Source organism: Mesoplodon bidens, assembly GCF_964165515.1.
Source record: "Mesoplodon bidens genome assembly, chromosome: Y".
Lineage (NCBI taxonomy): Eukaryota > Metazoa > Chordata > Mammalia > Artiodactyla > Ziphiidae > Mesoplodon > Mesoplodon bidens.
The window spans coordinates 13,626,583-13,654,162 of NC_138180.1; positions in this window are offsets into that span (position 1 = coordinate 13,626,583).

A 27,580-nucleotide genomic window follows, 5' to 3' on the forward strand; every position below is an offset into this window, starting at 1 on the left:
GGGTCTATCATCGTGGGTATTGCCAGCATGAGCAGTGTCACTATGGGCACTGCCACCATGAGCACTATCACCTTGAGCACAGACACTGTGAACACTCTCATCATAAGCACTCTCATCATTGGCACTGTCCCCATGAGCAGTGCCACAATGAGCACTGTCACCATGGGAACTTCCACCATGAGCACTGTAACCATGAGTACTGTCACAATGAGGAGGGTCTCCATGGGCAATGTCACAATGGGCACTATCACCGTGTGCACTATCACCGTGAGCACGGTTACCATAGGCACTGTCACCTTGTGCACTACCCCACCGTTACTCTCACCATGGGGACTGCCACCATGAGCATTGTCACCATGAGCACTGTCACCACGAGTACTGCCTCCCAGGGCACTGCTACCATGAGCACTGTCACCATGAAAACTGTCATTATGAGAATTGCCACCATGGGCACTTTCACAATGAGTACTGTCACCATGGGTAATTTCACCTTGGGCACTGTCACCATGAGCAGTATTACCATGAGCACTTTAACTGTGAGAATTGTCACCATGGGCACTGGCACAATGTGAACTGTCAACATGAGCCCTGTCACCATGGGCACTATCACCGTGAGCACTCTCACCTTGGTCACTGTCACCATGGACACTGTCACCATGGGCACTGGCACAATGCGAACTGTCAACATGAGCCCTGTCACCATGGGCACTATCACCGTGAGCACTCTCACCTTGGTCACTGTCACCATGAGCACTGTCACCTTCGGCACTGGCACAATGCAGACTGTCACATTGTGGCCTGTCACCATGGGAAATGTCACCATGAGAACTGTCACCATAGCCAATGTCACCGTGGGCACTGTCATCATGGGCACTGCCACCATTGGCACTGTTATTTTGAGCACTGTCACCATGGGTACTGCAACCATGAGCACTGTCGCCATTTGCAGTATCACCATGTGCACTGTCACCCTGGGCATTATCACCATGAGAACTGTCAGCGTGGGCACTGTCACTGTTGGCAATGGCACTGTGGGCACTTCCACCATGGGCAATGTCACCATGGGCAATGTCACCATGGGCACTATCACTGGAGCACTGTCAACATGAGCACGTCACCATGGGCACTGTCAATATGGGTACTCTGTCGAAGAGCAATGTCACCATGAGCATTGTCAGGATGGGCAATTTCACCATGAGCACTGTCACCAAAGGCACTGTCACCATAAGCAATGTCACCTTGGGCACTGTGACCATGGGCACTATCATCATGGTTAATATTATTATGGACAGTTTCCCCGTGAGCACTGTCACCCTGGGCACTGTCATCATAGGCACTGTCACTGTGAGCACTATCTCCATGAGCACAGCCACTGTGAACACCATCACCATAAGCACTGGCATCAATGGCACTGTCACCATGAGCACTGCCACAATGAGCACTGTCAGCATGGGCACTTCCACCATGAGCACTTTCACTATGAGAACTTCCACCATGTGTATTTTCACCATAAGTACTGTAACCCTGGGTATTGTCACCATTGGCACTGTCACCATGAGCACTATTACCATTAGCACTATCACCGTGAGACCTCTCACCATGGTCACTGTCACCATGGGCACTGTCACGATGGGCAATGGCAAAATGGGGACTGTCACCATGAGTGTTGTCCCCATGGGCACTATCGCCATGAGCACTCTCACTGTGGTCAGTGTCACCATGTGCACTGTCTCCGTGAGCACTCTCAGCATACGCAATGTCACCATGGGCACTGTCATCATGGGCAGTGTCACCATGAGCACTGTCACCATGGGCACTCATACCGTGGGCACTGTCACTGTGAGCTCTGTCACCATGGGTACTGCAACCATGAGCAGTGTCACTGTGAGTACTGTCAGCATGGGTTTTCACTGTGTGCACTGTCACGTTGAGCACTGTCACCATGTGCACTCCCACCATGTGCACTCTCACTATGGGCACTATCACCGTGAGCACTGTCACAATGAGTACTGTCATCATGGGCACTGTCACCAAGGGCATGGCCACCATGTGAACTGTTACCATCATCTGTATCACTGTGAGCACTGACACCATGGGAATTACCAACATAGGCCCTGTCATCATGAGCACTTTCAGAATAGGAACTATCACCATGGGCACTATCAGCGTGAGGACTCTCACCATGGGCACTATCGCCATGGGCACTATCACCTTGAGAATTATCACCATGAGTACTGTCACAATGGGTATTGTCACTATGGGTACTTGCAGCATTAGAACTGTCACCATCATCACTGTCACCATGGACTTTGTCACTGTGAGCACAGTCTTGATAGGCAAAGTCACGGTTTGCACTGTCCCCATGGGCCCTGTCACAGTGAGCACTATCACATTGAGGGTGGTGTCCATGGGCACTGCCACCATGGGCACTACCCACTTGAGAATTATCACCATGTGTACTGTCAGCATGGGCACGGTCAACATGTGCACTCTCACTGTGCTCACTATGACCGTTAGCACTGTCACCATGGGCAACTTAACCATGGGCACTATCACTGTGAGCACTATTACCATCGACACTATCACAGTGATCACTGTCACCATGGACACTATTATGGTGAGCCCGGTTACAATGGGCACTCTAACTGTGAGCACTGTCACAATATGTAATGCAACCATGAGCCCTGTCACCCTGTGCACTGTCACCATGAGCACTATCACCATGGGCTCTGTCACCATTTTTCACTGCCACCATGTGCATTACAACAATGTGCACTCTCACTATGGACACTATCACCATGAACACTGTCACCATGAGTACTGTCATCATGGGCAATGTCTCCAATTGCATGGCCACCAACTGCAACCTTGCCATGGTCACTATCACTGTGAGAACTGTCATCAATGGAACTACCAACATGGACACTGTCATCATGAGAACTGTCATTATGAGAAATGCCACCATGGGCACTTCCTCAATGAGTACTGTCACCATTGGTAATTTCACCTTAGGCACTGTCACCATGAGCAGTATTACCATGAGCACTTTCACTGTGAGTTCTCTCTCCGTGGGCACTGGCACAGTGAGTACTGTATCATGAGGCCTGTCACCATGGGCACTATCACCGTGAGCACTCTCACCTTGGTCACTGTCACCATGCACACTGTCACCGTGAACACTGTCACCTTCAGCAATGGCACAATGCGGACTGTCATATTGATCCCTGTCACCATGGGCAATGCCACCGTGAGAAGTGTCACCATACGTAATGTCACTGTTGGCACTGTCACCATGGGAAGTGCCACCATTGGCATTGGCATTTTTAGCACTGTCACCATGGGTACTGCAACCATGAGCACTGTCACCATGAGCACTGTAACCATTGGCAGTATCACCATGTGCACTGTCACGATGGGCACTATCACCATGAGAACTCTCAGCGTGGTCACTGTCACTGTGGGCAAGGGCACGGTGGGCACTTCCACCATGGGCAATGTCACCATGGGCACTATCACTGTGAGCACTGTCAACATGAGCACATCACCATGGGAACTGTCAATATGGGTACTCTCTCGAAGGGCAATGTCACCATGAGCATTGTCAGGATGGGCAATTTCACCATGAGCACTGTCACCCAAGACACTATCACCATGAGCAATATCACCGTGGGCCGTGTCACCAGGGGCACTATCACCATTGTTAATGTTATCATGGGCAGTTTCCCAATGAGCACTGTCACCCTGGGCACTGTCATCATAGGCACTGTCACCGTGAGCACTATCTCCATAAGCATAGCCACTGTGAACACCATCACCATAAGCACTGGCATCATCGTCACTGCCACCATGAGCACTGCTACAATGAGCACTGTCACCATGGGCAGTTCCACCAGGAGCACTCTCACTATAAGAACTTCCACCATGTGTATTTTCGCCATGAGTACTGTCACCCTGGGTATTGTCACTATTGGCACTTTCACCATGAGCACTATTACCGTGAGCACTATAACCATGAGCTGTCTCACCATGGTCACTGTCACCATGGGCAATGGCACAATGAGGACTGTCACCATGAGTGCTGTCGCCATGGGCACTATCACCGAGAGAATTCTCACTGTGGTCAGTGTCACCATGTGCACTGTCTCCGTGAGCAATGTCACCATATGCAATGTCACCATGGGCACTGTCACCATGGGCACTCTCATCATGGGCAGTGTCACCATGAGCACTGTCACCATGGGCACTCATACCGTGGGCACTGTCACAGTGAGCACTGTCACCATGGGTACTGCAACCATGAGCAGTGTCACTGTGAGTACTGTCAGCATGGGTTTTCACCGTGTACATTATCACCTTGAGCATTGTCACCATTTTTCACTGCCAGCATGTGCACTCCCACCATGTGCACTCTCACCATGGGCAGTATCACCGTGAGCACTGTCACCATGAGTACTGCCTTCATGGGCACTGTCACCAAGGGTACAGCCACCACGTGAACTGTTACCACCGTCAGTATCACCGTGAGCACTGTCACCATTGGAATTGCCAACATAGGCACTGTCGTCATGAGCACATTCAGAATGGGAACTATCAGCATTGGCACTATCACCATGAGGACTCTCACCATGGGCACTATCACCTTGAGCATTATCACCATGAGTACTGTCACCATGGGTATTGTCACTATGGGTACTATCAGCATTAGAACTGTCACCGTGGTCACTGTCACCATGGGCTTTGTCACTGTGATCACACTCTCGATAGGCACAGTCACAGTTTGCACTGTCCCCATGGGCCCTGTCACAGTGAGCACTATCACCTTGAGGGTGGTGTCCATGGGCACTGCCACCATGGGCACTACCAACCTGAGAATTATCACCATGTGTACTGTCAGCATGGGCACGGTCAACAAGTGCACTATCACTATGCTCACTATTACCGTGAGCACTGTCACCATGGGCAACTTAACCATGGGCACTATCACTGTGAACACTGTCAACATCGGCACTATCACTGTGATCACTGTCACCATGGATACTATCATGGTGAGCACGGTTACAATGGGCACTGCAAATGTGAGCACTGTCACAATGTGTAATGCAACCATGAGCCCTGTCACCGTGTGCACTGTCACCATGAGCACTGTCACCATGGGCTCTTTCACCATTCTTCACTGCCACCATGTGCATTACAACAATGTGCACTGTCACTATGGACACTATCACCGTGAGAACTGTCATCATGAGGACTGTCATCATGGGCAATGTCACCAATGTCACGGCCATCATCTGCAATTTTGCCATGGTCACTATCACTGTGAGCACTGTCACCAATGGTACTACCAACATGGACACTGTTATCAGGAGAATTTTCACCAAGCAAACTGTCACCAGGGGCACTATCAATGTGAGAATGGTCACCATGGGAACTGTCACCATGAGTATTGTCACAATAGGCACTGTCACTGTGAGAACTATCACCATGTGCACTGTCACCAAGGGCACTATAACCTTGAGCACAGACACTGTGAACACTATCACCATAAGCACTGTCATCATCGGCACTGCCCCTTTAGCACTGCCACAATGAGCAATGTCACCATGGGCGTTTCCAGCATGAGCACTGTAACCATGAGCACTGTCACAGTGAGGATGGTCTCCATTGGCAATGTCACAATGGGCACTATCACCGTTTGCACTATCACCATGAGCATGGTTACAATGGGCACTCTCACCTTATGCACTACCCCATCGGTACTCTCACCATGGGATCTGCCACCATCAGCACTGTCACCATGAGCACTTCCACCCAGGGCACTTGCACCATGACCTTTGTCACCATGAGAACTATCATTATGAGAATTGCCACAATGGGCATTTTCTCGATGAGTACTGTCACCATGGGAAATTTCACATTGGGCACTGTCACAGTGAGCAGTATTACCATGAGCACTTTCACTATGAGCACTGCAACCATGGGCATTGGCACAATGTGGACTGTCCCCATGAGCCCTGTCACCATGGGCACTATCACCGTGAGCACTCTCACATTGGTCACTGTCACCATGGACACTGTCACTGTTAGCACTGTCACCATCGGCACCGGCACAATGCAGGCTGTCACCATGAGCCCTGACACCATGTGCAATGTCACCATGAGAAGTGTCTCCATAGGAAATGTCACCGTGGGCACTGTTCACTATGGGCACTGTAATCATGGGCAATGTCACCAATGCCATGGCCATCATCTGCAATCTTACCATGGTCACTATCACTGTGAGCACTGTCACCAATGGAACTACCAACATGGGCACTCTCATCATGAGCACTTTCACCTCACAATGCTCCATGCCCTTGTCATTACAATCCTCCATGACCATGAATCACAGGGTTCTGTGCCGTGGTCATCACAATGCTCATTGCCCACTCTCATCACAATAATCCATGGAACATTTCAGAACAATGCTCCATGACCTTGTCATCACAATGATCCATTACACCTGTCATAACAGTGCTCCATGACCCCTGCCATCACAATGTTCCAAGGCCGTGTCATCACAAGGCTCCATGACCCTTGTCATCACAATGCTCCAAGACCCCTGTAATCAAAATGCTCAATTCCCTTGAAAACACAAAGCTCCATGACGCATGTCATCAGATTGCTCCATGGACTTCTCATCACAATGCTCCATGTCATTGTCATCACAATGCTCCCAGACCACTGTAATCACAATGCTCCATGCCACTTTTCATCTCAATGCTCCATGAACACTATCATCACAATGCACCATGCCCATTATCATAATGCTTCATGCTATTGTCATTAAAATGAAATCAAAATGCTCCATGACCTCTGTCATCACAATGATCCAAACCCTTGAGATCACAATGTTCCATAACACTTGTCATCACAACGTCCCATGATGCTTGTCATCACAATTATCCATGGTCTTCTCATCACAAGGCTCCATGAACGTTGTCATTACAATGCTTAATACAGTTGTCATCACAATGCTCCCTGACACATGCTGTCAGTATGCTCCTTGAACACTGTCATGACAAGGCTCCATGCCTTTTTCATAACAATTATCCATGCCCTTTTCATCACAATGCTGCAAGACCACTGGAATCACAATGCTCCATGCCCTCTTCATCACAAGGCTCTGTGACCTTTGTCACCACAATGTTCCATGAGCTTTTCATCACAATGCTCTGTGACCCTTGTCATCACAATGCTCCACGCCTTTGTCAGCACAATGCTCCACGCCTTTGTCATCACAATGCTCCATGCGCTTGTCAGCACAATACTCCATGAACCATGTCATCACAAAGCACAAAGCGCTTGTCATCACAATGCTCCATAAATATTGTCGTCACAATGCTCCATGCACTTCTCATCAAAATGCTCTCTCACCACTGATATCACAATGTTCCATCACTAGTCATCACAATACTACCTCACCCCTGTCATCACAATGTTCCGTGACCCCATCATCACAATGCTACATGTCCTTATACTCACAATACTCCATGAAGCCTGACATCACAATGTTCCACAACACCTGTCATCAAAATGCTCCATGACAGGCTTCATCACAGTGCTCCATGACCCCTGACATCACAGTGTTCCATAACACCTGTCATCAAAATGTTCCATGATCCTATTCAACAAATTGCTCCATAACACTGTCATCACAATGCTCCCTGCCCTTCTCATCACAATGCACCATGCCCTTGTCATCACAATGCTCCAAGACCCCTGTAATCACAATGTTCCATTCCCCTTTTCATCAGAATGCGCCATGAGACTTGTCATAACAGGGCTCCATGGTCTTCTCTTCACAAAGCTCCAGGACTTTGTCATCACAATGCTCCATTCCTTTGTCATCAGAGTGCTCCATGACCCTTGTCATCACAATGCTCATCGCCTTTGCCAGCAAAATGCTCCATGTCCATTGTCATCACAAATCTCCTTGTCCTTGTCTTCACAATGCTCCATGACAGTTCTCATCTCAATGTTACATGCCCTTGTCATCACAATTCTCCATGCACTTTTCATGGCAATGCTCCATAACCCCTGTCATAGCAAGCTTCATGTGCTTGTCATCACAATGCTTCACGAACTTTCCATGAAAATTCTCAATAACCCTTGTCATCACAATGCTTCATGCACTTGTCATAACAATGCTCCATTAACTTTGTCATCACAAACCTCCGTGACACTTGGCATCACAATGCTCCATGCCATTGTCATCACAAGGGACCATGACATATGTCATCTCAATGCTCCCTGACACCAGTCTTCACAATTGTCCATGAACTTGTCATTACAATGCACCATGCCTTTGTCATCACAATGCTCCATGACCCCTGTCAACCCAATGCTCCGTGACTCCAATCATGACAATGCTTCATGACCTTTGTCATCAGAATGGTCCATGCCCTCGTCATCAGAAGGCTCTGTGACATTTGTCAACAAAATGCTCCATGAACTTTTCATCAGAATGCTCCATGACAATTGTCATCACAATTCTTCATGCGCTTGTCAGCACCATGCCCCATGACTCATGTCATCACACAGCGACATGCACTTCTCATCACAATGCTACTCAAACTTGTCATCACAATGCTCCATAATCCTTGTCATCACAATGCTCCATGCACTTCTCATCAAAATGCTCTCTCACCACTGACATCACAATGTTCCATCACTACTCATCACAATACACCCTCACCCCTGTAATCAAAATGTTTCATGAACCCTGTCATCACAATGCTACATCCCCTTATCATCACAATGCTCCATGACCCCTGACATCACAATGTTCCATAATGCCTGTCCTCGAAATTCTCCATGACCCTTTTCATCACAATGCTCCATAACCCCTGATAACACAATGTTCCATATCCCCTGCCATCAAAATATTCCATGACACTTTTCATCAAAGTGCTTCATGAACCTGTCATCACAATGCTCCCTGCCCTTCTCATCACAATACACCACGCCCTTGTCATCAAAATGCTCCATGTCCATTGTCATCACAAAGCTCCATAACCATTGGCATCAAAATGCTCCATACAATTGTCATCACAATGCTCCATGAACCCTCTCATCGCATTGCTCCATGCTCTTGGCATCACAGAGCTCCATGACGCTTGTCATCACAATGCTCGATTCATTTCTCATCACAATGCTCCATGCACTTGTTATTACAATCCTCCACGACCCATGTATCACAGTATTTCGTGACCTTTTTATCACAATGCTCCATGCCCAATCTCATCACAATAATCCATGAAACATTTCAGACCAATGTTTCATTCCTTTGTCCTCACAATGCTCCATTACCCCTGTCTTAACAATGTTCCATGAACAATGCCATCACAATGTTCCACGGCCTGGTCTTCAAAAGACTCCTTAGCTCTTGTCATCACAATGCTCCATTACGCATGTCATCAGAATGCTCCATGGACTTCTCATCGTAATGCTACATTCCCTTCTCATCACAATGCTCCAAGATGGCTGTAATCAGAATGCTCCATGTCCCTTTTCATCTCAATGCTCCATGAACCCTGTCATCACAATGCTCCAAACCCTTGTGACCACAATGTTCCATAACACTTGTCATCACAATGCCCCTTGACTCTCGTCATCACAATTTTCCACGTCCTTGTCATCAAAATGCTGCATGACACTTCTCATCACAATGTTACATGCTCTTGTCATCACAATTCTCCATGAATTTGTCATCGCAATACTCCATGACCCCTGTCATAGCAAGCTCCATGCGCTTGTCATCACAATGCTTCACGAACTTGTCATCAAAATTCTCAATGGCACTTGTCATTACAATGCTCCATGACCCTTTTCATCACAATGTACCATCCCCTTGTCATCACAATGCTCCATTTGCTTTGTCATCACAATCCTCCATGACACTAGGCATCACAATGCTCCGTGCCATGTCATCATAATGGACCATGACATATGTCATCACAATGCTCCCTGACACCTGTCTTCACAATACTCCATGACCGTGTCATCACAATGCTCCATGACACTGTCATCACAATGCTCCGTGACTCCAATCATCACAGTACTTCATGAACTTTGCCATCACAATGGTCAATGCCCTCGTCATCACAAGGTTCTGTGACCTCTGTCACCACAATGCTCCATGAATATTTCCTCACAATGCTCCATGACCCTTGTCATCACAATGTTCCATGCATTTGTCAGCACAATTCTCCATGATACATATCATCAAAATGCTCCATGCGTTTGTCTGTGCAATGCTCCATGACCATGTCATCACAATGTGCCATGAGCTTGTGATCACAATTCTCCACAACCTTCTCATGACAATTCTCCATAAACCTTGTTATCTCAATGCTCCATGCACTTCTCATCAAAATGCTCACTCACCAGTGATATCACAATCTTCCATGACACCTGTCATCACAATGCTACATGGCCTTATCATCACAATGCTCCATGAACACTGACATCACAATGCTCCATAACAACTGTCATCAGAATGTTCCATGACCCTATTCATCACAATGCTCCATGACCCCTGACATCACAATGTTCCATAAACATTGTCATCACAATTTTCCATAACCCCTGTCATCAAAATGTTCCATGACCATTTTCATAAAATTGCTACATGAACCTGTCATCTCAATGCTCACGGCCCTTCTCATCACAATGCACCACGCACTTGTCATCATAATGCTCCATGAACCCTCTCATCACATTTCTCCATGCCCTTTTCATCAGAAAGCTCCATGATGCTTGTCATCACAATGCTCCATGCCCTTGTCATTACAATCCTCGAAGACCCATGTATCACAGTGTTCCGTGCCCTTGTCATCAGAATGCTCCATACCCAATCTCATCACAATAATCTGAAAATTTTCAGACCAATGCTCCATTTACCTGTCATCACAATGCTCCATTACCCCTGTCATAACAATGCTCCATGACACCTGCCATCACAATGTTCCATGGCCTTGGCATCACAAGGCTCCATGACCCTTGTCATCACAATGCTCCAAGACCCCTGTAATCACAATACTCCATGCCCTTGTCATCACAAAGCTCCATGACGCATATCATCAGAATGCTCCATGGCCTTCTCTTCACAATGCTCCATGCCCTTTTCATCACAAGGCTCCAAGACCCCTGTAATCACAATGTTCCATGCCCCTTTTTATCGCAATGCTCCATGAACCCTGTCATCAAAATGCACCACGCCCATCATCATAATGCTTCATGCTATTATCATCACAATGAAATCAAAATGCGCCATGACCTCTGTCATCACAATGCTCCAAACCATTGTGATCACAATGTCCCATATCACTTGTCATCACAATGCCCAATGACGCTCGTCATCACAGTTATCCATGGTCTTCTCATCACAATGCTCGGTGACCTGTGTCATCACAATGCTCCCGGAACCTTGTCATCAGTATGCCCCTTGAACCCTGTCATGACAAGGCTCCATGCCTTTTTCATCACAATGATTCATGCCAATTTCATCACAATGCTCCACGACCACTGTAATCACAATGCTCAATGCCCTTGTCATCACAAAACTCCTTGACGCATGTCATCAGAATGCTCCATGGCCTTCTCATCACAATGCTCCATGCTCTTGTCATCACAATGCTCCAAGACCCCTGTAATCAAAATGCTCCATGCCCCTTTTCATCAGAATGCTCCATGAGACTTGTCATCAGAACGCTCCATGGTCTTCTCATCACAATGCTCCAGGAACTTTTCTATCACGATGCTCTATTCCCTTGTCATCACAATGCTCCATGCCCCCTATCATCACAATACTACATGCATATTTTCAGCCCAATGCTCCATGACCTTCTCATCACAATGCCCCATGACACATGTCATCACAATGTGCCATGACTACTCTCATCACAGCGATCCATGAACCCTGAACAAATAAAAGATCCAGGACTCTTGTCATCACAATACTCCATGAATATTTAAAGCCCAATGCTTCATGAACTTCTCATCACAATGCTCCACGGCCTTGCCATCACAATGCTCCATGACACTTCTCATCACAATGTTACATGCTCTTGTCATCACAGTTCTCCATGCACTTGTCATCACAATGCTCCATGATCCCTGTCATAGCAAGCTCCATGTGCTTGTCGTCACAATGCTTCAGGAACTTGTCATAAAAATTCTCATTGGTCCTTGTCATCACAATGCTCCATGCCCTTGTCATCACAATGCTCCATGACCCATGTCATCACAATGCTCAAAGCCCTTGTCAATACAGTGCTAAATTACCTTTGTCATCACAATCCTCCATGACACTTGGCATCACAATGCTGCATGCCATTGTCATCAAAATGGACCATGACATATGCCATCATAATGCTCCCTGTCACCAGTCTTCACAATACTCCATGACCTTGTCATCAAAATGCTCCATGCCCTTGTCATCACAATGAGCCATACCCACTGTCATCACAATAATCCATGAAACTTGTCAGACCAATGCTCCATGCCCCTGTCATCACAATTCTCCATGCACTTGTCAGCAAAATGCTCCATGACCACTGTTATAACAATGCTCTGTGACTCAAGTCATCACAATGCTTCATGAACATTGTCATCACAATGGTCCATGCCCTCGTCATCACAAGGCTCTGTGACATTTGTCACCACAACGCTCCATGAATTTCTCATCACAATGCTCCATGACCCTTGTCATCACAATGCTCCATGCGCTTCTCAGCACAATGCTCCATGACCTATGTCATCATAATGCACCATGCGCTTGTCATCACAACGCTCCACAAACTTCTCATCACAATGCTCCATAAATTTGTCATCAAAATGCTGCATGCCCTTCTCATCAAAATGCTCTCTCACCACTGATATCACAATGTTCCATCACTAGTCATCACAATACTCCCTCAGCCCTGGCATCACAATGTTCCATGACCCCATCATCAAAATGCTACATGCCCTTATCATCACAATGCTCCATGACCACTGACATCACAATGTTCCATAAACCCTGTCATCAAAATGCTCCATGACGCTTTTCAACACAATGCTCCATGAACCCTGACATCACAATGTTCCATAACACCTGTCATCAAAAGGTTCCATGACCCTTTTCATCAAATTGCTCCATGACCCTGTCATCTCAATGCTCACTGCCCTTCTCATCATAATGCACCACGCAATTGTCATCAAAATGCTCCATGACCTTTGTCATCACAAAGCTCCATGACACTAGGCCTCACAATGCTCCATTCCATTGTCATCACAGTGCTCCATGAACCCTCTCATCACATTGCTCCATGCCCTTGTCATCAGAAAGCTCCATGACGCTTGTCATCACAATGCTCCATGCCCTTCTCATTACAATCCTCCATGACCCATGTATCACAGTGTTCCGTGCCCTTGTCATCAGAATGCTCCATACCAAATCTCATCACAATAATCTAAGAAAATTTTCAGACCAATGCTCCAAGCCCTTGTCATCACAATACTCCATTACCCCTGTCATAACAATGCTCCATGACCCCTGCCATCACAATGTTCCATGGACTTGGCATCACAAGGCTCCATGACCTTTGTCATCACAATGCTCCAAGACCACTGTAATCAAAATGCACCATGCCCTTGTCATCACAAAGCTCCATGATGCATATCATCAGAATGCTCCATGGACTTCTCATCACAATGCTCCATGCCCTAGTCATCACAATGCTCCAAGACCGCTGTAATCACAATGCTCCATGCCCCTTTTCATCGCAAAGCTCCATGACCCCTGTCATCACAATGCTCCGTGACTCCAGTCTTCACAATGCTTCATGACCTTTGTCATCACAATGGTCAATGCCCTCGTCATAACAAGGCTCTGTTACCTCTGTCACCACAATGCTCCATGAACATTTCCCCACAATGCTCAGTGACCCTTGTCATCACAATGCTCCATGCATTTGTCAGCACAATTCTCCATGACCCATATCATCACAATGCTCCATGTGCTTGTCTGAACAATGCCCCATGAAACATGTCATCACAATGTGCCATGAGCTTGTCATCACAATGCTGCACAACCTCCTCATCACATGCTCCATAAACCTTTTTATCACAATGCTCCAAGCACTTCTCATCAAAATGCTCACTCACCAATGATATCACAATGTTACATCACTAGTCATCACAATACTCACTCTCCCATGTCATCACAATGTTCCATGACACCTGTCATCACAATGCTACATGCCGTTATCATCACAATGCTCCTTGACCACTGACATCACAATGTTCCAAAATCCCTGTCTTAAAAGTGCTCCATGAACCTTTTCATCACAATGCTCCATGACCGCTGACATCACAATGTTCCATAAACCCTGTCATCAGAATTTTCCATAACCCTTGTCATCAAAATGTTCCATGACCCTTTTCATCAAATTGCTCCATGACCCTGTCATCTCAATGCTCACTGCTCTTCTCATCACAATGTACCACGCACTTCTCATCAAAATGCTCCATGTCCATTGTCATCACAAAGCTCCATGACACTAGGCCTCACAATGCTCCATTCCATTGTCATCACATTGCTCCATGAACCCTCTCATCACTCCATGCACTTGTCATCAGAAAGCTCCATGACGCTTGTCATCGCAATTCTCCATGCCCTTGTCATTACAATCCTCCATGACCCATGTATCACAGTGTTCCGTGCCCTTGTCATCAGAATGCTCCATACCAAATCTCATCACAATAATCTGTGAAACTTTTCAGACCAATGCTCCATGTACCTGTCATCACAATGCTCCATTACCCCTGTCATAACAATGCTCCATGACACCTGCCATCATAATGTTCCATAGCCTTGGCATTACAAGGCTCCATGACCCTTGTCATCACAATGCTCCAAGACCCCTGTAATCACAATACTCCATGCCCTTATCATCACAAAGCTCCATGACGCATATCATCAGAATGCTCCATGGCCTTCTCATCACAATGCTCCATGCCCTTGTCATCACAATGCTCCAAGACCCCTGTAATCACAATGATCCATGCCTCTTTTCATCGCAATGCTCCATGAACCCTGTAATCACAATGCACAACGCCCTTCATCATAATGCTTCATCCTATTGTCATCACAATGAAATCAAAATGCTCCATGACCTCTGTCATCACAATACTCAAAACCCTTGTGATCACAATGTTCCATAACACTTGTCATCACAATGCCCAATGACGTTCATCATCACAGTTATCCATGGTCTTCTCATCACAATGCTCGGTGACCTTTGTCATCACAATGCTCAATACATCTGTCATCACAAAGCTCCCAGAAACTTGTCGTCAGTATGCCCCTAGAACCCTGTCATGACAAGGCTCCATGCCATTTTAATCACAATGATCCATGCCAATTTCATCACAATGCTCCAAGACCACTGTAATCACAATGCTCAATGCCCTTGTCATCACAAAACTCCTTGACACATGTCATCAAAATGCTCCATGTCCTTCTCATTACAATGCTCCATTCACTTGTCATCACAATGCTCCAAGACCCCTGTAATCACAATGCTCCATGTCCCTTTTCATCAGAATGCTCCATGAGACTTGTCATCAGAATGCTCCATGGTCTTCTCATCACAATGCTCCAGGAACTTGTCTATCACAATGCTCCATTCCCTTGTCATCACAATGCTCCATGCCCCCTGTCATCACAATACTACATGAACATTTTCAGCCCAATGCTCCATGACCTTCTCATCACAATGCCTCATGACTCCTGTCATCACAATGCTCCATGACCACTCTCATCACAATGCTCCATGAACCCTGAACAAAACAAATATCCGGGACTCTTGTCATCACAATGCTCCATGAACATTTTAAGCCCAATGCTTCATGAACTTCTCATCACAATGCTCGACGGCCTTGCCATCACAATGCCCCATACCCTGTTCAACAAAATGCTCCATATCCCTTGTCATCACAATTCTCCACGTCTTTGTCAACACAATGCTCCATGACACTCCTCATCACAATGTTACATGCTCTTGTCATCACAATTCTCCATGCACTTGTCATCACAATGATCCATGACCCCTGTCATAGCAAGCTCCATGTGCTTGTCATCACGATGCTTCAGGAACTTGTCACCAAAATTCTCATTGGTCATTGTCATGACAATGCTCCATGCTCTTGTCATCACAATGCTCTATGACCCGTGTCATCACAATGCTTAAAGCCCTTGTCAACACAGTGCTAAATTACCTTTGTCATCCCAATCCTCCATGACACTTGGCATCACAATGCTCCATGCCATTGTCATCATAATGGACCATGACATATGCCATCATAATGCTCCCTGTCACCAGTCTTCACAATACTCCATGACCTTGTCATCACAAGGCTCCATGCCCTTGTCATCACAATGAGCCATGCACACTGTCATCACAATAATCCATGAAACTTGTCAGACCAATGGTCCATGTCCCTGTCATCACAATTCTCCATGCCCTTGTCATCAAAATGCTCCATGACCAGTGTTTTAACAATGCTCTGTGACTCCAGTCATCACAATGCTTCATGAACATTGTCATCACAATGGTCCATGCCCTCGTCATCACAAGGTTCTGTGACATTTGTCACCACAATGCTCCATGAACTTCTCATCACAATGCTCCATGACCCTTGTCATCACAATGCTCCATGCGCTTCTTAGCACAATGATCCATGACCCATGTCATCATAATGCACCATGCGCTTGTAACCACAACACTCCACAAACTTCTCATCACAATGCTCCATAAATTTGTCATCAAAATGCTCCATGCCCTTCTCATCAAAATGCTCTCTCACCACTGATATCACAATGTTCCATCACTAGTCATCACAATACTCCCTCAGCCCTGTCATCACAATGTTACATGACCCCGTCATCAAAATGCTACATGCCCTTATCATCAAAATGCTCCATGGCCCCTGACATCACAATGTTCCATAACCCACGTCATCAAACTGCTCCATGACGCTTTTCAACACAATGCTCCATGAACCCTGACATCACAATGTTTCATAACACCTGTCATCAAAATGTTCCATGACCCTTTTCATCAAATTGCTCCATGACCTTGTCATCACAATGCTCCCTGCCCTTCTCATCACAATGCAGCACGCCCTTCTCATCCCAATGCTCCCTGACTCTTGCCATCAGTATGCTCCTTGAACCCTGTCATGACAAGGCTCCATGCCTTTTTCATCACAATGATCCATGCGCTTTTCATCACAATGCGGCAAGACCCATGTAATCACAATGCTCCATACCCTTTTCATCACTAATCTCCGTGACGCATGTAATCAGAATTCTCCATGTCCCTCACCTCACAATGCTCCATGCCCTTGTCATCACAATGCTCCAAGACCTCTGTAATCACAATGCTCCATGCCCCTTTTCATCAGAATGCTTCATGAGACTTCTCATCACAAGGCTCCATGGTCTTCTCATCACAATGCTCCAGGACCTTGTTATCACAATGCTCCTTTCCCTTGTCATCAAAAGGTCCATGATCCCTTTCATCACAATACTACATGAAAAGTTTCAGCCCAATGCTCCATGACCTTCTCAGCACAATGCTCCCTGACCACTGTCATCACAATGCTCCATGGCCACTGTCATCACAATGCTCCATGAACCCTGACAACACAATGATCCGGGACTCTTGTCATCAAAATGCTCCATAACCCGTGTCATCACAATGATCCATACCCTTGTCATCCCAGTGCTCCATGACCCCTGTAATCACGATGCTTCGTGACACTTGTCATCACATTACTCCATTACCATTGTCATCACAATCCTCCGTGAAAGTTGGGATCACATTGTTTCATGCCCTTTTCATCACAAAGTGCCATCCTCCTTGAAATCAAAATGATCCATGACCTATGTGATCACAATTCTCCAAACATTTGTGATCACAATGTTCCATAACACTTGTCATAACAACGCTCCATGATGCCTGTCATCACAATACTCCATGCACTTGTCATCACAATGCTCCATGACCTTTGTCATCACAATGCTGAATACATTTGTCATCACAATGCTCCCTGCCACTTTTCATCACTATGCTCCTTGAACCCTGTCATGACAAGGCTCCATGCCTTTTTCATCACAAGGCACCATGCACTTTTCATCACAATGCTCCATGCTATTCTCATCACAATACTCCACAAGCTTGTCATCAGAATGCTTCCTAACCCTTGTCATCACAATGATCCATGACACCTGCCAACACAGTGCTCCATGACACCTTTCATCACAATGCTCCATGCCCATTGTCATTACAGTTTTCCATGATGCTCGTCATCAAAATTATCCATGGTCTTCTCATCACAGTGCTCCACGGTCTTGCCATCACAATGCTCTATGCCCTGGTCATCACAATGCTCCATATCACTTGTCATCACAATTCCCCACGTTCTTGTCATCACAATGCTCCATGACATTTCTCATCACAATGTTATATGCTCTTGTCATCACAATTCTCCATGCACCTGGCATCGCGATGCTCCATGACCCCTGTCATAGCAAACTCCTTGCTCTTGTCATCACAATGCTTTATGAGCTTGTCATGAAAATTCTCAATAGCCCTTGTCATCACAATGTTCCATGCCCATGTCATCACAATGCTCCATGACCCTTATCATCACAATGCTCTAAGCCCTTGTCATCACAATGCTCCATGCTCTTCTCTTCACAATGCTCCATGACCGCTTTCATCAGAATGCTCCAGGACACCTGACATCACAATGCTCCATGACCGTGGTAATTACAGTGCTCCATGATGATCGTCATCACAATTATCATGGTCTTCTCATCACAATCCCCCACGGTCTGCCATCACTTTGCTCCATGCCATGGTTATCACAATGCTCCTAATCCCTTGTCATCAGAATTCACCACGTCCTTGTCATCAAAATACTCCATGACATTTCTCATCACAATGTTACATGCTCTTGTCATCACAATTCTCCATGCACTTGTCATCGCAATGCTCCATGACCCCTGTCATAGCAAGCTCCATGCACTTGTCATCACAATGTTTCACGAAATTGTCATCAAAATTCTCAATGGCTCTTATCATCTCAATGCTCCTTGCCATTCTCATCACAGTGCTCCATGACCGTTGTCATCACAATGCTCCAAGCCCTTGTCATCACAATGCTCCATTACCTTTGTCATCACAATCCTCCATGACACTTGGCATCACAATGATCCATGACATTGTCATCACAATGGACCATGACATATGTCATCACAATGCTCCCTAAAACATGTCTTCACAATACTCCATGACCTTGTCATCACAATGCTGCATGCCTTTGTCATCACAATGTTCCATGCCCACTATCATCACAATAATCCTTGAAACTTGTCAGGCCAATGCTCGATGCCTATGTCATCACAATGATCCATGACCGCTGTCATCAGAATGCTCCGTGCCTCCAGTCATCATAATGCTTCCTGACATTTGTCATCACAATGGCCCATGCCCACGTCATCAGAAGGATCTGTGACCTTTGTCACAACAATGATCCATGAAATTTTCATCACAATGCTCCATGACCCTTGTCATCACAATGCTCCATGCCTTCCTCAGCACAATGCTCCATGACACTTGTCATCACAATGCTCCATGCACTTCTCATCAAAATGCTATATCACCACTGATATCACAATGTTCAATCACAAGTCATCACAATAGTCCCTCACACATTTCATCACAATGTTCCATGAACACTGTCATCAAAATGCTACATGCCCATATAATCACAATGCTCCATGACCCTTTTCATCACAATGGTCCATCACCCCTGACATAACAATGTTCCATGAACACTGTCATCAAAATGCTAAATGTCCTTATCATCACAATGCTCCATGACCCTTTTCATCACAATGGTCCATCACCCCTGACATCACAATGTTCCATAATCCCTGTAATCAAAATGTTCCAAGACACTTTTCATCAAATTGCTCCATGACCCTGTCATCACAATGTTCCCTGCCCTTCTCATCACAGTGCACAATGCCCTTGTCATCAAAATGTTCCATGACATTTGTCATCAAAAGCTCCATGACCCTTGGCATCACAGGGCTTCATGCCATTGTCATCACAAGGTAACATGAATCTTCTCATCACATTGTTCCATGCCCTTGTCATCACAAAGCTCCTGATGGTCGTCATCACAATGCTTGGTGCCCTTCTCATCACAATGCTCGATGCCCTTGTCATTACAATCCTCCATGTCCCATGTATCACAGAGTTCCATGCCCTTTTCATCACCATACTCTATGCCCACTCTAATCACAATAATACATGAAATTTTCCAGATCAATGCTCCATGCCCTTCTCACCACAATGCTCCATGACCCCTGTCATCTCAATGTTCCACAGCCTTCTCATCACAAGCCTCCATGACCCTTGTCATCACAATGATCCAAGACCCCTGTAATCACAATGCTCCATGCCCCTTTTCATCTCAATGTTCCATGAACCCTGTCATTACAATGCACCATGCCCATTATTATAATGCTTCATGCTATTGTCATCACAATGAAATCAAAATGCTCCATGACCTGTGTCATCACAATGCTCCAAACCCTTGTGATCGCAATGTTCCATAACACTTGTCATCACAATGCCCCATGACGCTCATCATCACAATTATCCCAGGTCTTCTCATCACAATGCTCCATGACCTTTGTCATCACAATGCTCAATACACTTGTCATCACAATGCTCCCTGACACTTTTCGTCAGTATGCTCCTTGAACCCTGTTATCACAAGGCTCCATGCCTTTTTCATCACAATGATCCATGCCCTTTTCATCGCAATGCTCCAAGACCCCTGTAATCACAATGCTCCATGCCCCTGTCATCACAAACCTCCATGACGCATGTCATCAGAATGTTCCATGGCTTTCTCATCACAATGCTCCTTGCCCTTGTCATCACAATGTTCCAAGACCCCTGTAATCACAATGCTCCATGCCTCTTTTCATCAGAATGCTCCATGAGACTTGTCATCAAATGGCTCCATGGACTTCTCATCACAGTGGTCCAGGAACTTGTCTTCACAATGCTCCATTCCCCGGTCATCACAATGCTCCATGACGCCTTTCATCACAATACTCCATGAACATTTTCAGCCCAATGCTACATGACCTTCTCATCACAATGTTCCATGACTCCTGTCATCACAATGCTCCATGACCACTGTCATCACAACGCACCATGACCCATGACAACAGAATGATCCGGGAGTTTTTTCATCAAAATGCTCCATGACGCTTGTCATCACAATGATCCATGCCCTTGTCATCCCAATACTCCATGACTCCTGTTAGCACAATGCTTCCTGAGGCTTGTCATCCGAGTGCTCCATGACCCTTGTCATCACAATGCTCCATGCGTTTATCAGCAAAATGCTACATGACCTTGTCATCACAATGCTCCATGCGCTTTTCATCAGAATATTCCATTACCATTGTCATCAAAATCCACCGTGAACCTTGTCAGCACAATGCTCCATGCCCTTTTCATAACAAAGCTCCATGCTCCATGAACTCAAAATGTTCTATGACTTCTGTCATCACAATGCTCCAAAGCTTTGTGATCACAAAGTTCCATAACACTTGTCATCACATCGTGCCATGATGCCTGTCATCACCAGGCTCCCTGACACCTATCATCACAATGCCTCATGACCCTTGTAATTACAGTGCTCCATGATGCTCGTCATCACACATATCCACGGTCTTCTCATCACAATGTTCCATGCCCTTGTCATCACAATCCTCCACGATTCCTGTAATCACAACGCTTCATGCACTTGTTATCACAAAGCTCCATGACACATGCAATCAGAATGCTCCATGGCCTTCTCATCACAATGCTCCTTGCCCTTGTCATCACAATGCTCCAAGACCCCTGTAATCACAATGCTCCATGCCACTTTTCATCAGAATGCTCCATGAGACTTGTCATCACAAGGCTCCATGGTCTTCTCATCACAATGCTCCATGCACTTGTCATCACAGTCCTCCATGAACCTTGGGATCACATTGCTTCATGCCCTTGTCATCACAATGGTCCATGCTCCTTGAAATCAAAATGATACATGACCACTGTCATCACAATGCTCCAAACCTTTTGATCACAATGTTCCATAACATTTGTCATCACCACACTCCATGATGCCTGTCATCGCAATACTCCATGCCCTTCTCTTCACAATGCTCCATGACATTTGTCATCACAATGCTCAATATACTTGTCATCACAGTGCTCCTTTACACTTGTCGTCAGAATGCTCCTTGAAACCTGTCATCAAAAGGCTCCATTCCTTTTTGATCACAATGCTCCATGCCTTTTTAATCAAAATGCTCCACGCCATTGTCATCACAATACTCCACAAGCTTGTCATCAGAATGCTCCATGACTCTTGTCATCACAATGCTCCATGCCCCTTGTCATTACAGTGCTCCATGAAGCTTGCCAACACAATTATCCGTGGTCTTCTCATCACAATGCTCCACGGTCTTGCCATCACAATGCTTCATGCCCTGGTCATCACAATGCTCCATGTCCCTTGTCATCACAATTCTCCACGTCCTTGTCATCACAATGTTCCTTGACACTTGTCATCACAATATTACATGCACTTGTCATCACAATTATCCATGAATTTGTGATCTCAATGCTCCATGTCCCTGACATAGCAAGCTCCATGCCCTTGTCATCAAAATGCTCCATGCCCTTGTCATCAAAATGCTCCATGACCATTGTCATCACAAGTTTCCAAGCCCTTGTCATCACAATGCCCCATTACCTTTGTCATCACCATCCTCCATGACACTTGGCCTCACAGTGCTCCATGCCACTGTCATCGCAATGGACCATGACATATGTCATCACAGTGCTCTCTGACACCTGTCTTCAGAATATTCCAGGACATTGTCATCACAATGTTCAATGCCCACTGTCATCACAATAATCCATCAAACTTTCAGACCAATTCTCCATGCCCATGTCTTCACAATGCTCCATGAACCATCTAATCACATTGCTCCATGCCCTTGTCATCAGAAAGCTCCATGACGCTTGTCATCACAATGCTCCATGCCCTTGTCATTACAATCCACCATGACCCATGTATCACAGTGTTCCATGCCCTTGTCATCACAATGCTCCATGCCCACTCTCATCACAATAATCCTTGAAACTTTTCAGACCAATGCTCCATACCCTTGTCATCACAATGCTCCATTACCCCTGTCATAACAATGCTCCATGACACCTGCCATTGCAATGTTCCACATCCTTTTCATCACGTGGCTCCATGACCCTTGTCATCACAATGCACCAAGACCCCTGTAATCACAATGATCCATGCCCCTTTTCATTAAAGTGCTCCATAATGTTCGTCCTCACAATTATCCATGGTCTTCTCCTCACAATGCTGCAGTTCTTTCCATCACAATGCTCCATATCCTGGTCATCACAATGCTCCATGTCCCTTGTCTTCGCAATTCTCCACGTCCTTGTCATCACAATGCTCCATGACACTTCTCATCACAATGTTACATGCCCGTGTCATCACAATTTTCCAGACACTTGTCATCACAATGTGCCATGACCCCTGTCATTGCAAGCACCATGCACTTGTCATCACAATGCTTCACGACCTTGTCATCAAAATTCTCAGTGGCCCTTGCCATCACAATGCTCCATGATACTTGTCATGACAATGCTCCATGACCTTTGTCATCACAATACTCTATGACACTTGGCATCACAATGCTCTATGCCATTGTCATCACAATAGACCATGACATATGTCATCACAATGCTCCCTGACACCTGTCTTCACAAGACTCCATGACCTTGTCATCACAATGTTCCATGCCCTTGTCATCACAATTTGCCATGCCCACTATCATCACAACAATCCATGAAACTTGTAAGACCAATGCTCCATGCCCCTGTCATCACAATGCTCCATGCCCTTGTTATCACAATTCTCCATGACGCCTGTCATCACAATGCTCCGTGACTCCAGTCATCACAATGCTTCATGACCTTTGTCATCACAATGGTCCATGCCCTAGTCATCATATGGCTATGTGACATTTGTCACCATAATGCTCCATGAACTTTTCATCACAATACTCTGTGACCCTTGTCATCACAATGCTCCAAGCGTTTGTCAGCACAATGCTCCATGACACTTGCCATCAGTATGATCCTTGAACACTGTCATGACAAGGCTCCATGGCTTTTTAATCAAAACGATCCATGCCACTTTCTTCACAATGCTCCAAGACCCCTGTTATGACAATGCTCCATGCCCTTGTCATCACAAAGCTCCATGAGGCATGTCATCAGACTGCTCCATGGCCTTCTCATCACACTGCTCCATGCCCTTGTCATCACAATGCTCCATGACACATGTAATCACAATGCTCCATGCCCCTTTTCATCAGAATGCTCCATGAAACTTGTCATCACAAAGCTCCATGTTGTTCTCATCACAATGCTCGAGGACCTTGTCATCACCATACTCCATTCCCTTGTCATCACAATGTTCCATGACCCCTGTCATCACAATACTCCATGAACGTTTGCAGCCCAATTTTCTTTGACCTTCTCATCACAATGCTCCATGACCACTGTCATCACAATACTCCATGAATATTTTCAGCCCAATGCTCCATGACCATCTCATCACAATGCTCCATGACCACTGACATAACAATGCTCCATGAACACAGTTATCACAATGCTCCATGAGCCTGACAACAAAATGATCTGGGACTCTTGTCTTCAAAATGCTCCATGACACTTGTCATCACAATGATCCATGCCCTTGTCATCCCAATGCTCCATGACCCCTGTAATCAAAATGCTCTGTGACGCTTGTCATCACAGTGCTCCATGACCCTTGTCATCACAATGCTCCATGCCTGTGTCAGAAAAATGCTACATGACCTTGTCATCACAATGCTCCATGAGTTTGTTATCACCAATACTCCATTCCCATTGTCATCACAATCCTCCACGAACCTTGGGATCACATTGCTTCATGCCCATGTCATCAAAATGCTCCATGCCCTTGTCATCACAGTGCTCCATGACACCTGTCATCACAATGCTCCATGACTTCAGTCATCACACTGCTTCATGACCTTTGTCATCACAATGGTCCATGACCTCGTCATCACAAGGCTCTGTGACCATTGTAACAACAATGCTCCATGAACTTTTCATCACAATGCTCCATGTCCCTTGTCATCACAATTCTCCACGTCCATGGCATCACAGTGCTCCATGACACTTCTCATCACAATGTTACATGCACTTGTCATCCCAATTCTCCATGCACTTGTCATCACACTGCTCCATGACACCTGTCACAGCACGCTCCATGTGCTTGTCATCACAATGCTTCACGACTTTGTCGTCAAAATTCTCAATGGCCATTGTCATGAGAATGATTCATGTCCTTGTAATCACAATGCTCCCTGACCCTTGTCATCACAATGCTTCAAGTCTTTGTCATCACAATGCTCCAATATTTGTCATCACAATCCTCCATGACACTTGGCATCACAATGCACCATGCCATTTTCATCAAAATGGACCATGACATATGTCATCACAATGCTCCCTGACAACAGTCTTCAAAATACTCCATGCCCTTGTCATCACAAGGCTCCATGACCCTTGTCATAACAATGCACCATACCCACTGTCATCACAATAATCCATGAAACTTGTCAGACCAATGCTCCATGCACCTTTAATCACAATGCTCCATGCCGTTGTCATCACAACTCTCCATGACCCCTGTCATCACAATGCTCCGTGACTCCAGTCATCACAATGCTTCATGACCTTCGTCATCACAATGGTCCATGAACTTTTCATCACAATGCTCTCTGACCCTTGCCATCACAATGCTCCATGCGCTTGTCACCACAATGCTCCATGACCCATGTCATCAAAATGCGCCTTGCGTTTGTCATCAAAATATTCCACAACATTGTCATCACAATGCTCCATAAACTTTGTCATCACGATGATCCATGCACTTCTCATCAAAATGCAATCTCACAACTGATATCAAAACGTTCCATCACTTGTCATCAAAATACACCCTCGCCCCTGTCATCACAATGTTCCATAACCCCGTCATCACAATGGTACATGCCCTTATCATCACAATACACCACGATCCCTGACTTCACAAAGTTCAATAATCCCTGTTATCAAAATGCTCCATGACCATTTTCATCACAATGCTCCATGACCTTGACATTATAATGTTCCATAAACATTGTCATCAAAATATTCCATAACAGTTTTCATCACTTTGCTCCATGACCCTGTCATCACAATGCTCCCTGCACTTCTCATCACAATGCACCACGCCCTTGTCAACAAAATGCTCCATGACGTTTGTCATCTCAAAGCTCCATGACCATTTGCATCACAATGCTCCATGCCATTGGCATCACAATGCTCCATGACACCTGCCATTGCAATGTTCCACAGCCTTTTCATCACGTGGCTCCATGCCCCTTTTCATCTCAATGCTTCATGAACCCTGTCATCACAATGCACCATGCCCATCATCATAATGTTTGATGTTATTGTCATCACAATGAAATATAAATGCTCCATGACCTCTGTCATCAAAATGCTCCAAACCCTTGTGATCACAATGTTCCATAACACTTCTCATCACAACGCCCCATGACGCTCATCATCACAATTAACCATGGGCTTTTCATCACAAGGCTCCATGACCTTTGTCATCACAAAGCTCAACACACTTGTCATCACAATGCTCCCTGACACATGTCGTCCCTATGCAACTTGAACCCTGTCATGAAAAGGCTCCATGACATTTTCATCACAATGATCCATGCCCTTTTCATCACAATGCTACATGACACCTCTCATCACAATGCTCCATGCCCCTTGTCATTAAAGTGCTCCATGACGCTCATCATCACAATTATCTACGGTCTTCTCATCACAATGCTCCACGGTCTTTCCATCACAAAGCTCCATGCCCTTCTCATCACAAAGCTCCATGACGCATGTCATCAGTATGCTCCATGGCTTTCTCATAACAATGCCCCATGCCCTTGTCATCACAATGCTTCAAGACCACTGTAATCACAAAGCTCCATGCCCCTTTTCATCTCAATGCTTCATGAACCCTGTCATCACAATGCACCATGCCCTTCATCATAATGCTTCATGCTATTGCCATCAAAATGAAATCAAAATGCACCAAGACCTCTGTCATCATAATGCTCCAAACTCTTGTGATCACATTGTTCCATAACACTTGTCATCACAACGCCCCATGATGGTCCTCATCACAATTATCCATGGTCTTCTCATCACAATGCTCCATGCTTTTCTAATCACAATGCTCAATACAATTATCATCACAATGCTCCCTGATACTT